The 13,608-nt window shown below is 36.4% G+C and overlaps 2 long non-coding RNA genes across 5 annotated transcripts; both read left to right on the top strand.

Moving 5' to 3' along the window:
* Positions 1-290: 290 nt before the first annotated feature.
* On the top strand, positions 291-6,162 carry LOC109154987. 4 transcript variants are annotated; one of them, XR_002049880.1, is made up of 4 exons: positions 291-405; positions 521-722; positions 2,141-2,263; positions 5,030-6,162. It is a non-coding gene; the product is annotated as an uncharacterized LOC109154987 (long non-coding RNA). The 4 variants fall into 4 exon arrangements; XR_002049914.1 differs by having other exon boundaries at positions 293-405; positions 594-722; XR_002049942.1 differs by lacking the exon at positions 521-722 and having other exon boundaries at positions 305-405.
* Positions 2,704-3,600, top strand: LOC109156374. Its single transcript, XR_002050083.1, has 3 exons — positions 2,704-2,737; positions 2,883-2,885; positions 3,334-3,600. It is a non-coding gene; the product is annotated as an uncharacterized LOC109156374 (long non-coding RNA).
* Positions 6,163-13,608: the final 7,446 nt, after the last annotated feature.

Below are 13,608 nucleotides of genomic sequence, written 5' to 3'. Positions count from 1 at the left end.
AAAAAACTAAAATTAAGACCAAAAGAAGCGTTTTTTTGAGAAATTCGACGGCCAAACCGCCTGCGGCCGTTTGCGCCGCGTAGATCTCGAAAAAATACGCGATTTCAAAAAAAAATTTGTCCCAAACGGACGACCGAGTCAAAAGTGATGACCAGTCAAACTTTCTACACAAAACAACTAATTTATAATTATTCAACACTTACTTACATACTGTCAGCTCAAGCTCAGCTCAACCGGGGATATTTTGGTTATTTTATCCTTAAGTTTAATAATCTAACCTCACCTCAGATTTTCCTTACCTATCTTCCCGCCTCGCCCATCTCTCTCTAAGGCTCTCACCACCGCCGTGTCTCCGTCTCCGCCGCTCTCACCCCGATCTATCTGTCCGTCTCTCCGGGGCCACTGGTTCGTTATTATCTCATTGCCCTCTGTCTGTCCCTCCCTCCGTCGTTAATATATATATCCCCCATTTCAGATTTCTTATTTTTACATCAATTAATTACAATTGAAATTGAATTAGGGCTAAACTGAGGAATTGGGATCATCTCAATCTGCAGTCTCGTAATATTACTTATATAAGAGCTCGTATGCAGTGAGCTGACCTAGCTGCTGCGTCTGCTGCTGTGCTATACGATGCTGATTATCCCAAGGTAACATTTTAAAGTACATTGCGGGTAGACTTCTCAACAAGACAAGTGCATCATGGACGATCAAAAGGACTGGTATTTAACAACTGTCTTTCTTTTCATGGTTACTTCTTTTTTATTTAACTGGAATATCATTACAATTCTGCAGTCTTGTAATATACAACTGGACTGGTCTTGTTTGTGTGTTTCTCATCAAGTAGATTGCAATCTGAGTTTTTCCCATTATTCTGAGTGCTCCAAAAATCTTAGTTGTAGACAATATGAGGTCTGTCATGGCTAATTTAACCACATTGATTAAAACATAGTAAATAAATACTACTGAAAGCACTTGTTCATTGTCACAACATGGTCTCAAGTGCCCTTAATCATGTCCCTTACAGCCGATTGAAAGTGCTTTTGTTTGTTTGTTTGTTTGTTTGTTTTTTTATACTCTTATGCTAATTGTTTGTTTTGGGGAAACTGAAAATGCATTTATATCTCCATAGTACTATTTTGGTGCATACTCGTGGCCATTCCATTCTTCGCTTAAGTTTTAACTTCTTTCTTTACTATGTGCCCAACGAATTCTCTTGCGCCTGGTTAAAACTTACATTATGAGCTGGTATTTTTTTTGGCCTATGTACTTTATCATTTTTTACACACAATCACCATTAAATTAATTTTTTTTTGGGACTAGGGAAACTACATGCTGTATCCTTACACTGCTTGACGGTGCTCAAACCCTGCCAGTAGATGTTGCTTTTTTTTTTTTTTTTTATCAAATGAGATACCACTGTGCTTCAAAATATTCTTATTTTTTTCCATTGCTGCCACTGATAACAAGGCCACATTACTGATTTGAACCCCTCATCTAATTATTTAAATGCTACAACTCTCTCTCTAGAAGTCTGCCACCTCATTCAGCATACACTAGCATCTACGTTTGATGATCGAAGTTAATGAATCATCGTTGTTCATTTCTCGGGGATCGATTTTACACAGCACACTAGCATCTACATTTGATGATAGAAGTCTGCAGTCTCGTAATATAGCACTACACAGCACACTAGTAGATGCCTCAATCACAATCATTTTCCTTACATTAACTACTCACTCACTTGGTAATTTTCTTATTTTCTTGACAATCCTTTACTTTTTTTTTAACTACTCACTCACTCACTCATGGTTACTTCTTTTAAATTTCTACACAGCACACTAGTACTGCTCATTTTGCCGTTTTTTATTTGCTCTTACTATTACTATTTTGATAGTACTCTATGTTAAGTTAAGGTTGATGCGGACTTTAAAAGATTAAAGCCTCTTTTGTGTATGCACATATCATCTTTTGCTAAGCCTAGATTAGTAGTTTGCCATGTGTGAATTACTTAATCTGTATATGGGCCTTATTTGCTTTCTTAGTTGCTTTATTCGGAATTCTCTCTCTGATTTTAAATTTCATACCGGTGACAGCTGCCATCTATTTTATGTAGTACTAAATGCTGCCTTTATATCAGGTTTGGTGCATCAATGGCAGTGCAAACAGCGGAGATTGCTATGTAGTTCTATACACCTATCACTATCATGATAAGAAAGAAGATTATTACCTGTGCTGGTGGATTGGAAAGGATAGTATTGAGGTAAACTATTGTCAGTTGAATAAGAGAATCTGATTTGCATGTTTTTCTTCCATTTTGTTAAATTGTGTGCTTTAATCCAACTTAATTCCAAACTAATAGTGAGGAAGAGTATATATTCATATTAGTGAATAACATTTATATATTTAGACACTACATTTAAATATTTAATACGAAAGACCAAATTTAAAACATTATACGAAAATGTTAAAGAAATTAAAAGAGCAAAGAAGAAGCAGTTTGACCTTCAAATAGTAAACATGACACCTAAACCAGAATAGAGCCAGTAATTGCTTAATGTAAAGGAAATTTTTGTAATTTTAATTTGTTTTTCCAACTATATGTATTATTATTAGAATGCTGTTTCTTTGGTTTTCCTAGTCTACGACAATGTGTTTGAAATGTTTTTGGTTCTTAATGTTCTGTTTCTTAAAGAATGCTGCTACTACACTATTTTATTAATAGCATTCCCAAATTGTAGATTTATTTTCATGATATAACGGACAAAGTCATTGATAAACTAGCATTCCCAAATTGTAGCCTTCTTGCTCTTTCAATTTTGATTTGTGTACTGTTTGCCCAATGTTGATTACAAATCTAACGGAGCTGCTTATTACTTAAGAATGTTGCTGATTACCCAATCATTAGTGCCTCCAATCGATAATATTACTTATATAGTTTGAAACTTACATTATGAGCTCATATCTATCCCGAAGCCTCTCACCACCGCCGTGTTGCGGACTTATGCGGCTGGTCTCAGCCCGATCTATCCGCCCGTCTCTCCGGGGCCACTAGTTAGTTATTATCTCATTGCCTCTGGCTGTCCCTCGTTAATATATATATCCCCCATAGTTGATTTCTTATTTTACATCAATTAATTACTAAGGAATTGGGATCATCTCAATCTCAAGGACTATATATCAACTTTTCCATTATGCAGTCTCGTAATATTACTTATATAGTTTAAAACTTACATTATGAGCTCGTATGTTGAAATGCCCCAATATGTTGTTTAAAACTTATTGGGGAAAGTGAAAATCCTATCTATGATTTAAAACTTACATGATAACAAGCAACTTATGCGGAAGGTAACATTTTAATAGCACTACAATTTTTCATAGTTCTTTTAAATTTATATATTGAAATATTTGTGTATACTTTTCTTTCAGTTGCGGCTTCTTTTAGATTTTAGATTTATACAGAGCACACTAGTAGATTGCTCACTCACAATCTTTTTCCTTACATTAACTACTCACTCACGTTTACCTGGTAATTTTCTTATTTGCTTGACAATCCTTTTGTTATTTTAAATCAATTAATTAAATCCTTTGGGTTGTTAATTACTGCTGATTTGTTTTCCTATTCACAATACTTATGGTTCTTTTATTTCCTATTGTATTGTATCCTTACTTTGTACCATTGCTGCTCGAATTCTATTGCTTGAAATGGATGTCTTAGTACCCATGAGTTGCGAACATATATTGCAACCATTCATCTTCACACAACTACAAATTGGAGATAATTATTTCAATGAAATAATCACTACATTGAATCAAATTCTTGCTGCTGTGTCTTTCGTGGTTAGTTCTTTTTAATTTTACTGGACTTGGTTATTCTTCCGCTTGCTGCATTATAGTTGTGATGCTGCAGACATGTTTCTGTATGAAATCGAGTGCGTTGAGGCTTTTGCTTGCTTGCAGATAGATGAAAATGTGATTAAGCTTAGGTGTGATTGCAATATGCATTTGCTTATGCATCTGATGGTGCCTCTCACTAATACAGTACTTTCCATCAGCTCATAAATCAACCATGCATCTGATTGTCGTATGGTCTCAATCAGTTGTGATGTTATAGACTGAAATGTAGATAGTTTTTGATTGTAGATAGTTTTAAATGTCCTTAGGCTTAGGTGTGATTGCATCTTATGGTTTTAGATTGCATTTTTTTTGACATATTTACTGTATTTTTGTTGCTGCTGGCAGCTATCCATGTCGGCAATGTCTTAGACTGGACTTGCTTATTATTCTTTTTAATTATAGCCCAAGTTGCTACTTAAATGTTAAATGTTTGTTTTTCTATGAAATCTGAGTGCTCTGAGCCGCTCTGAGCCTTCCGATTGCAAGATGTTCCTAAGTTTAGGCCTGATTGCAATATTCCTTTGCTTTAGGTGATTCATCTGTCAATATGCATTTGCTAAACCTGATGTTTTCTCTAACTACTATGTACTGATTTTTTTTCTTTTCTTTTCTCTAATATTGTATAAGTTTTAAATCTTTTCATATGTTTTGCTGTGCCGATATCTAGAGAGTGCGTTGAAATATGAGTTATTAGGGATCCCCCATATTTCATGTACTTTTGTTGCCTCTTATTGTAGCTCAAAGGCAAATTGGAGAGACTTATTTGAATGAAACAAGCTCTAGATCTCATCAACGACTTAGACTGGTATTTACTGGGATTTGCTTGCAACTGTTGAACAAAATGGTGTTGGTTTTATCATATTATGTTTAAGGTTAATTTAACCTCAGGTTCGAACACTCTCTCTTCCCTAATCAGGTTAATTTAAGGTTTTATCATATTATGCCATTTCCATTCCATGAATATTGAGATGGAAATTTTCTAAATATAATCAAATATGATCGCTTACTCTAGTTCTTTTCTTTTTGTTACTTTAGTGTTTATTTCTTCTTCAAAGTTTATTTCATGGTTACTATGTCATTACGCAAATTGTGATTCTTCCGCTTGCCTTGCATATTAGCTGTGATATATTAGCTCTAAGGCTCTCACCACCGCAGTCCGTCTCCGACGATCTCAGCCAGCCCTCTCTATCCGGCTCAACGGGGCCACTGTATGTCCCTCGTTAATATATCCCATTTCAGATTTCTTATTTTACATCAAGTAATTAGAATTTAAATTGTTAGGGCTCTTTCCAATTTTGATTTGTGTACTGTTTGCCCAATGTTGATTACAAAGCTAACTGAGCTGCTTATTACTTAAGAATGTTGCTAATTACCCAATCATTAATGCGTCCAATCGATAAGTATAATTATTCAATTGAATATTAACTACTTACTCAAGACTTTTATTTTGCTAGCTATTATTACCAAATAGTCTACTTAATCTCGAGTGGAAGTGGCACACCTGAACGTGGAACACAGGTTAGGACCAAACCCTGCAGTAGATGGTTGCTTTTTTATATCAAATGGGATACCACTGTTATTATCCAAATGTAATTGGAGTATGTTATTTAACCACTGCCGATTTCTATTTTGTTTCTCTTTTCAATCTATACTTGTACCATTTCTACTCAGTGCTTTTGTTTGTTTGATTTTTTATTGTACTCTTTTGTTGCATACTTTTGGCAGGCCTGTCTAAATGGTACAGTAATGTAAGTTGTATCCACGATCATTTGGCCAGGTGCCATTACTATTAATATTACTAAATTTGCTAGACTTATTTGAATGAAACGAGCTCTAGATCTCATCAAGGACTTAGACTGGTATTTACTGCACTTAGGTGTGAAGTTATAATGTTTGTGTTACATATTTGACTGAAATGTTTCTTCTCATGAGATGCCACTGTTATTCACCAAATGTTTCACGAGCCACGTCGGGATCTTATCAAGCCTATTTATTAATGCGTCGTGCTCTCTTACTAATTTTGAACTTATGGCTAGGTAAATTGGAGTATGCTATTTCTGTCGGACGGTGCGACATCAGTTGTTAAAAAGTTTTTTTTTAAAAAAAAGGTAAATTGGAGTATGCTATTGTGGTCCAAGGAAACTCCTCAATTTGTATTTGTTTAGGGTGCTCATTTGTATGGTATTGTGCCTTAGAATCCCGTGAACCATCGAATTCGATTGCTTTAGATGTCGAGGAAAGGTGATTATTTTATTATTTTCGGCACCTTTTGCGTACTCAATGTTCTTCCGACGTGCTCCATTACATTACCGTAGTTTAAAACTTACATAATGGTAACATTTTAAACTACCCATGACTTATATCCCATTTAACATTTGTTGTTTTACATCTTGCGTAGGTTTACTACTCACAAGTTAATTGGTATAAAACTTATAGAACGAATGGTTAATTAAAAAAATAACTTAACGTCTGAACAATTGCTGTGGAGAAACAAATTTTTAATTACCATAAAGTATAAATATATAACTTCTCTAGATTGGAGAAATAAATTTTAATTACCATAAAGTAACGGAAAAGAAAATCATATTAAAAAATATAAACGAGCTATAAAAAAATTATGTACAAAGTAGAGGAACAAATAAAAAAAATACAATAAACAAATAGAAAAAAAGAAGTACTGAAAATGTTATAAAAACAAAATAGAACAAACAGAATTAAGAATATAACATAGTACTACTTTTTTTTTTTTGAAAGGCACATAGTACTACTTTATTAATTTTATAGAACAAAAATACAAATACTATGAGTCAATTCAATTAAATGCTTGGAATACAAATACAAGTTTGAAAATCTAAGAAAGTTGTATAGAAATTTAAAATATAAAGGTAAACCCAAATATTCATTACAAAAAAAATTAAAATAGAAAAACTGACGAATAATTTCAAAACTATTCACTTCAAAAATTCAAGCCCGTTGCTATTTGACTCCCAATGACGATTTGGGACTACAAAATATTCCGTCGCTAATTTGCGATGGTCGTTGTATACACATGGCCGAGTCGTGCTTAGATCTGTCACTAAATTTAGTATGTATGGCTAATCTAACCCTATTATAGAGGAGTGTGTAAATTGATCTGAATTTACAGGCTGAATAGACAGTGTAAAGAGGTAATTTTCAGAGGCAAGTTTCTAAAACATCTCAAAGATTCAATATGAACAATGCCATATCATTATCTAGGATGTGCTCAAATGATATGCTCCTCCTACTGCCCCAGGAGTCTGTCCCTTTGAAACCTGAAGACTAGTCACGAACTTAGATGTGGAACTCCTTGTTCCTCTCATTTTTAATATGATCAAGAATTTCAAGCGCAATACAAGTAGCACTCGAGGATCCACGCAAACTCGGGTTACGTATCCCTTTTGATTGTGAGATACGTGTCCAAGAGCCCTTGAAATTTAAGCATATTGACCAACTCCGGAGAGAATTGGTCGGGTTCGAGGGCTTTACCTCCGCTCCGATCACCGTGTAAGGGGTTGATCACAGCCAACCGATGAACCGCAGCTCATCAACCACAGCCATACATACGTGTCCAAGAGCCCTTGAAATTTAAGCATATATATATTTGCATGCGGTCCATAACCTTACAAAGGTTCATAGTTGCATATCTTGATATATCACAATTCTACAATTCTACAGCAATTCTTAAACAAAGCAACTTAAGAATTTCATTCATCTTCTTGTATCCCAATCTTGAACCTTGTTGTTTGTCACATGTATTACAGATTACAAACACTTTTTCCAACATTAAATCTATTTGTGAAAGGGGCACGTACAAGGTTTTTCACGCATGCATCTTTTTCAGTGGATTTGTGCTGCATGTATTTTTATTTTGAGGATTGATTATCACGCTGCATGGCTTAATGGTGGGCCACTGGAATTAGTTTCTAATCGTTGCTTAATTTGCTTCAAAGCTTGACCAGCTGACTGGAATGATTCCAAATGCTTTATTAAATTATCCACCAAAATTCTGCTCCTAGATAATTAGGGTTTTTAAATGCATGCTGTGAATATTTTCAAATTGGGTTTGGTTTGTATTACAGCACGACATTTGAATTTTATGGTTTACGTAACTGGGTGGGTCATTAGCTTTTAAATTGTTACATGTTCTAGATAGGATTTATATAATTAGTCCTGTGCATGGGTTTGGGATTTTGAACCTCTCATACGGAGTTGTAGTCAGGGGTGTGCCCCAATATTTGCACTTTTGATTTTATTTACATTCCCGATTTTAAAAAGGAATGTGTTCTTAGTAGCTATGATTTGAACCTTAGTAGTGTTTTATATTTCCCTTCAAAGCATCGCAAATTATGTTGTGCAACTGTGTCCACCATGACTCTCTAAAAACCCTTTCATTCAAACTTGTGGTCAAGAGACATTACAACTAGAGTTCTGTCTACCAAGACAATTCATCTTCTCTCAACTCAAGAAGAATGTTGTCAAATGTCTCATCTGATGATCATCCTAGGAATAAGCTTTCCTAAGAATGAGAGCACCCTTATCAAGGTGCATTAAATGCCATAGTACCATTTTTCAGAGCTAGAAGACAAAACATGCAGGAGTTCTTATTTTCCAACGTCTATATGGTACAACTGCATTTAATGAATCAATAAATGCACTAGGCTATCCGGTTATTAACCACTGGATCATAGGTTTGAAATGCCATCTCCCTCCAACGGATGGATATTTCTCTCCTATAAATACCCATCTTCTCCATGATAGAAGGTCCTGGTTTTTAGAACAATCGAATACACATTCTCAAAAGCTCCTTATACAAGTTCACTCTCTCAAGCTTTTGGAATCCAGTGATTCAAGGTGTGAAGTTTTCAAGTAGATATATCAGATCTCTTTCACTCAACCTTGTAGAAGTCTTGCATTTTGTATACATTGATCATCCATTAATCCACCAGCCAGTCAAGAATTAATCGTGTTGGAGAACCTCAAGATTATTCTCATCCAATCCTCAACTCTGAAGAAGACGTTGATAGAGGCGGAGTAAACTCTAGGAGTTGAAAAACCTTCAAGTAGCTGTCCGGCTTAGTGATCAAGGAAGCTATCTTGGTGTAATTTGTACTAGGAGTGATAGTGCAAACCTTTCACAAGTTGTGAAAGAAGAGTGTAGTAGGCACAATTGGCCGAACCACTATAAAACTTTTTGTCTCTCTCTCTTTATTTTTCAGTACTTTACTTTCGTGCATTGCTTATCATACGGACCTAACCGAAAGTTTTCTTAAAAGATCAAATAGTACAAAGCAACCTAAAATTTGTATAACACATCCGCTGCGTAATAACCCGGAAAGGAGTTATTTTAGAGAAAAACGAGTTGAGTCTATTCACCCTCCCCCCCCCCCCCCTTCTAGACTCTCCTTTCGACCCTACCGAGACCAACAAGTGGTATCAGAGTAGTTACCTTGAACGGTAAAAGCTTTGCCTTTACTGCATGGTAGATCTCTTTTATAAAATTTCAAAAACTGTTTTTTTCTCGTCTTTGCACTATTTTTCTAAAAGAAAATGGAAAAAGATCACTCTAACCAATCTAGGCCTCTTGCCTTCAATTTGTCTAAGTTCGATGACTGGAAAGTCAAAATGCAGGCGCATCTTTCGGCCATCCACAATGAGATGTGGGATGTTATATGCACAGGTCCCATCACGGTAATGATGGTAAACACCCAGGCTGCTGCAAAGGGAGCTGATGCAGAAACAATGATTCCTAAACCAAAGCCTCAGCTCACCTCTGATGAGAAAACCCGAGCAAACCTGGACAACGTTGCATGAGACATCCTCTATAAGTCTCTGGACGATTGCCTTTTCCCGAGAGTGCTTAAATGCAAGACAGCCATGGAAATTTGGAACGTTCTCATGAATCTGGGAGAAGGAGACGAGCAGGAGAAGGACAACAAACTTACCGTGACCATGAAAAAGTTCGAAGACTCCAAAATGATGCCCAATGAAGTTATTACTGACATAGAGCTCAGATTCACGAAGCTCATGGATGATCTCTCAGACCTCGGAAAGGAGCTTACCGAAAAAGAGAAGAACTTGAAGATTCTTCGAGGGCTCCCAAAATCATGGGATATGAAGGTCACATCAATGAGAGATCATAGAGTCATGAATACCACCAGCACAAAAAAAATCTTCACTGATCTGAAAGCATATGAGTTCGAACACGAGCCGAAGGAATCTGAAGAACCCGAGATCAGAAATGTAGCCCTGGTGGCCAACCAACAAGCATCAACTTCAAACAGGTCAACCTCTAACTCTTGCAATTTTAGGCACCCTCGTGCCGCATCCGGGAGCAAGAATTGCGTGAGGTTCTTGATTCATTCAATAATTCGTCCAATCTAATGGACCGAATGGTGAATGGATCAAAATCGCCTGGGGAAAGAACCAGAATTGGTTATGACCTCGGTTCTTCTTCACATGTCGTCTTGAACAAACCCACAAATGTCTATACTCGTGAAAGTTTTAAATCTGCTTTTGTTCAAGGCCCCACTCAAGTGTCAGAGCCAGTGACTAGGGTTAACAATGGTGAAATACCACAATCAACAAGCCAACCTAAGGGAACGACTGTACAACAAATTGTGGAACCGAGAAATGAAAATCCCTTGAAAGGCAATCCTAGGCACAAAAATGCCAAATGGAACGGACCAAAAGGCAATAGATCTAATCTATACCAAAAGAAATGTCAGCCTACAAGGAATAATCAATCGAGGACAAAACCGAATGTTAATTAGAGGCAAAATCGTTTTGTGTATACACGAAAGGACCCTCAACGAGGAAATCCGAAACAAAGAAATGAACGTTTCAGACATGCCGAGAGGTCAGTCAGAAGACCGAGGACAGGCAATGGATGGAGTGGACCATCCGAAGAAGATTGGTTTGATTATTCTGAACCACTGTCATATGGTATGTAGACAGTGGATGTCAAGACATATGACTGGTGACAAAACAATTTTGAGCAACTTTAAGGAAATTGATGGTCCAAAAGTAATCTTTGGAGGAGAAACGAGTGGTAAGACTCGTGGAACAAGAGACGTTATCAAAGATAGTATAATAATTCAAAATGTCTCGTACGTTGAAGGTCTAAAATTCGATCTGTTGAACACAAGTCAGTTCTGCGACAAAGGATACAACGTCGAATTTTCCAAAGATAAATGCAATATTGTCAGCACGAGAGATGGTGAAACCGTTCTCACAGCAAAACGAAAGAAGAACATGTACGTTATCACTTGGAACTCATTTAATGCTAACGTTTGTCTTATTGCAAAAAGTAATGCAGATTTAAGCTGGGAATGGCACAACAAGCTGAGCCACTTGAATTTAAAGACCATCAACAAGCTTGCAAAGAAAGATCTAGTAGAAGGTCTACCAAAAGCAACCTATGTTAAAGACAAGATTTGTGAGGTTTGCCAAAAAGGAAAACAAATCAAACGTCATTCAAGTCCAAAGAGTCAGACATGAACTCTCGTCCATTGAGCTTGTTACATATGGATTTATTCGGACCAGTAGACCCTGCAAGTCTGAGTGGACGAAAGTATACTCGGGTCGTAGTAGATGACTACATGAAATATAATTGGACATTATTTCTGAAGAAGAAGAATGAAACAGAAATTGTTCTGCCTGATCTCCTAAGACAACTTCAAACTGAAAAAGAGGTCAACATAATAAGGATTAGATCAGATCAGGGAACCGAGTTTGTAAACAAAGTCATCAAAGACTTCTGCGGACAAAATGGCATATTTCATCAACTTTCGGCAGGACGAACTACACAACAAAACGGAGTTGCCAAAAGAAGAAACAGAACTCTAAAAGAAGCAACACGAACAATGATCGCACATTCTGGTTTGCCTAAACGTTTTTGGGCCGAAGCCATAAATACAGCCTACTATACGCAAAATCGATCATTGATCAACAAAGCTCACAACTTGACTCCGTATGAATTATGGAAAGGTAAGAAACCTGTTATTAGTTATTTTCACATCTTTGGATGCAGGTGTGTTATTCATAACAACGGAAAGAACCACTTGAGAGCTTTTGACGAAAGAGCTGATGAAGGATTGTTCACTGGATATTCTTTAGTTAGCAAAGCATACAGAGTTCTTAACAAAAGAACAATGGTCATAGAAGAATCTATTCATGTCAAATTTGATGAACAAGGCGAGAAGATACCTACTGAGATAAATAACTCAAATGCACAAAGCTCAAACTCTCAGGAGAGTGTAACACTTGAAGAAGAAGATTCAGATATTGAAGATAATTTTCCATCTTACATGAGATATCAACCAAAGTCTACGCATCCCGAATCTAGAGCTCAAATTGATGAAGGAACACAAGTCATAGTTCCGAATGTTCAATCCACCTCTGAACCAATGATATATATTGATCTACCCTACATTCCTGAAATGGATAGTCAAAATCAACAAATATCTTTTGAAACAGATCTAAGATGGCTAAGAGATCATCCACCCAATCAAATCATTGGAAACATACAAGAAGGAGTAAGAACTAGAGCATCTTTACACGAAAACATGATGGCTTGCTTTCTTTCACAAATGGAACCAAAGTCTATTGACGAAGAACTTCATCAATTTGAACGAAACAATGTATGAGAACTTGTTCCGAGACCCACACATCAAAATTTCATTGGAACCAAATGGGTATTCAAAAACAAAATGAGTGAAGATTGTCTCATTGTTAGGAACAAAGCCCGACTTGTTGCTAAAGGCAACTGTCAAGAAGAAGGCATTGATTTTGATGAAACCTTCGCTCGAGTTGCTAGGCTTGAAGCGATATGAATGTTTCTAGCCTATGCAGCATACAAAAATTTCAAAGTCTACCAAATGGATGTCAAAAGTGCGTTCTTAAATGGTCTTCTAGAAGAAGAAGTATATGTAGAACAACCACCTGGTTTCGCTATTGATTGTGGACAAGAAAAAGTATATCATCTCAAGAAAGCACTATATGGACTAAAACAAGCTCCACGAACTTGGTATGATACTCTTTCGTACTTTCTCATAAATTGTGGTTTCACAAAAGGAGCTGTTGATAAAACACTCTTTCGGATTAAAAACGATGATCATGTATTATTAGTCCAAATCTATGTTGATGATATCATTTCTGGAAGTACAAATCCGGATCTGTGTGAAAAATTCTCAACCCTCATGCAAGGAAAATTTGAAATGAGCATGATGGGAGAATTAAACTACTTTCTTGGTTTGCAAGTCAAACAATGTCCAGAAGGGATATTCATCAATCAAGCCAAATATACAAAGGACTTGATTTGTAAATTTGGAATTGATGGAAAGTCCTCAGTCAAAATTCCCTTGAGTACATCATTAAGAATTGATATTGACAACGAAGGGAAAGATGTTGATCAAAAGAACTTTCCTGGAATCATTGGATCTCTTCTTTACCTAACAACAAGTAGACCTGACATTTCTTTTGCTGTTGGGGTATGCGCAAGGTTTCAATCTAAACCTAAAGAGAGTCACCTAAGTGCTGCCAAAAAGATTTTAAGATACCTGAAGGGGACCCAAAGTGTAGGACTTTGGTACCCGAAAGAAAACTCTTTCGATCTCGTTGGCTATTCAGATGCTGATTTTGCTGGTTGTAGAATTGATCGAAAAAGTACCTCAGGAACCTGCCAGTTCCTAG

This window comes from Ipomoea nil, unplaced genomic scaffold, assembly GCF_001879475.1.
Source record: "Ipomoea nil cultivar Tokyo-kokei standard unplaced genomic scaffold, Asagao_1.1 scaffold0019, whole genome shotgun sequence".
In the NCBI taxonomy this organism is placed as follows: Eukaryota; Viridiplantae; Streptophyta; class Magnoliopsida; order Solanales; family Convolvulaceae; genus Ipomoea; species Ipomoea nil.
The sequence above is the reverse complement of the archived record's forward strand: the minus strand, read 5'-3'. Positions and strand labels throughout refer to the sequence as shown.